Genomic DNA, 2,688 nt, shown 5'->3' on the forward strand with positions numbered 1-2,688 from the left:
GTACTTCTGTGTCTCTTTTTCTGTTTTGCATATAGGGTTATCGTTACCATCTTTCTAAATTCCATATATATGTGTTAGTATACTGTAATGTTCTTTATCTTTCTGGCTTACTTCACTCTGTATAAGGGGCTCCAGTTTTATCCATCTCATTAGAACTGATTCAAATGAATTCTTTTTAACGGCTGAATGTGTATTTTTTTTTTAATCTTAAAATTAGACATTACCTTTGACCCAACACTTCCACTTCTCAGACTGTACACTAATTAAATCATCAGATATTTGGTAGGATTATGGACAGAGATCTTCAAGCAGGCCTGAATGAAACTTAAAGTTCCAACAATTTCATTTGTTTAAATAAATCCTCTTAAATAACTTACAGGCTATCAACATAGCAAGTTATTTTGCGTTATTCAAAAGATGAGGTCAGATCTGATCTTATATTTGCACCTCATTATCCTTGTAAAGACTTTTTTCCCTCATTTTCAAGACCTGTAGCTGTTAATATCTCAAACAGATGAAGAAATATTGATGGTGTCCACAGTGTGTGTACTGGAGTCAAACAAAGGACCTTGAGTCCTAGTTTTCCATTTATTAACTGGGACAGATGGTCTGTTCCTTGCATTTACGTTTTCAACGTATAAAATGGAGTTGATGATTCATCATATGACATACCTAGCACAGAAGAGAAGTTGACTAACTCTTAGGCCTCTTTCCACATCTTTATCTTGGCTCTTCCTAGAAATAGAGACTTTAAACAAGTAGTGAAAGCAAAAGTCGCTCAGTCTTGTCCGACTCTTTGTGACCCCATGGACTATATACAGTCCATGGAATTCTCCAGGCCAGAATACTGGAGTGGGTAGCCTTTCCCTTCTCCAGGGCATCTTCCCAACCCATGGATCGAACCCAGGTCTCCCGCATTGCAGGCAGATTCTTTACCAGCTGAGCCACCAGGGAAGCCCAAGAATACTGGAGTGGGCAGCCTATCCCTTCTCCAGCACATCTGCCTGACCCAGGAATTGAACCGGGGTCTCCTGCATTGCAGGCAGATTCTTTACCAACTGAGCTATGAGTGACTACTCTTAAACAAGTAACTTGTCCTCTTTGGTGCCATTTACTTGCATTTTCAACAGACGTGATGATCCACACCCTAGTTTTACCATCAGGTTGTTAGGAAAGCCAGGGATTTGGGGACAGGGAGGGGCTTTGAGAGGGCTGGGCATGGCTGTGGGGAGAATGAGCCACCTGTTTCACGGTCTCACTGCCACTGAGGAAACAAGGGCTCACGGCTGCCCTTCCCTCACTGGTGTGTTAGTGACTCCATGCTCAGCCCTCTGGAAGCCCACTCATTTTCAGCACAGGAGCTTAAGGAAAGGGTAACCTGGGAGAATGATTCATCTATCAATGAAGTAAATATTTCTAGCCTGAGGCATTTCCCAAGGTCTTCAAATTAGACCAGTGAAGTTGATGGCATTAAACACATCTAATCAAGGCAACTCCTGACATGCATATTTTTCTTTAAATGATTTCCAAAAATTTAACATTTGAAATTTCAAGCACAATTCAGGGAAGGCTTGTATTTGATTATTCTCAGGTAAAACTCTGTGAACGTGGTTTCTTTGCTAGCTCAGAAACAGAAATTGAGTGAGTGCATAAAAACACAGATTTATGCCTATCTTTTAGACTCCCTTACAATAAAACTTTCCCCAAACTCTGTTTTATATACCACCTATTTTGTGTTAGGTAATAGGATTTTCTTTCCAAAAATGATTCTGTGGTGAAATTAATTTAGGAAACACTGAGTTAAAACACTGTCAAATGTCTGTAGTATTTCTCAGGGGCTTGCTTTATAAATTTATAAGGGCAGTTAGAGTATTCAGTTTCCACACTTATTGGGTTACTGAATTTCACTGTGAAACTCTGTCCTTAAGGAACTTTCTACTTAAGGTATGATTTTTTGAAACAGCAGAATCATCTTCATGTGAAGCTTGTCAGATATGCAGACTCCCAAGTCCATCACAGTCTTCCTGAAACAGATTATAACAAAAAGCCTGGCTGATGAGCACACATACTGAAGATTGAGAAGCACTGCCTCACACTATTACACACATTAGCTACAAATTATACAGAAGTGATGAGATGAACACAAGGGCTTTCTGAGGATCCCTCCCGAGTACATAGATTGAATAATAAGCTAGCTGAATGCTAGAGATATCAGTAGAAACCACTTTGGAAATCATCTACTTCAAAGGACCACAAATCAGTCTTTTAGTAGCATTAATGGGATGCCCCATGGAAAACCATATAAGAAGGCAAAGTGATTGGATCTTTCCGGCAGAAGCCAAAGATGGCTCCTTCTCTCCTGACATTTTTGGTTCTTCACCTGTTGTGTGATTTTAAAAATTTCATCCTGGAGATGTTAATGTTGTATTTGAAGACCCTAAATTTCATTATATTCTTCTAAAATTTGGTTTTATTTGATTACTTGTTTGTTTTGCTTAATCAGGCACTTAACTTGCTTAAAATCTACAAACTCTAGCTCTTGGGTGGTATTTCAAATTTAAGCTCATTTTTTTTCTTCTTCTTAGCTGTAATTTGTCCCACACTAGTGTAGTTCCTGAGTCACCCAAGAGATTGGGATGTTTATACTTGGAATTTCAGGCTCTTCTTTCTGTCTCCCTCCTTACAATT

Source organism: Cervus canadensis, chromosome 12 (genome assembly GCF_019320065.1).
Source record: "Cervus canadensis isolate Bull #8, Minnesota chromosome 12, ASM1932006v1, whole genome shotgun sequence".
Taxonomy (NCBI): Eukaryota; Metazoa; Chordata; class Mammalia; order Artiodactyla; family Cervidae; genus Cervus; species Cervus canadensis.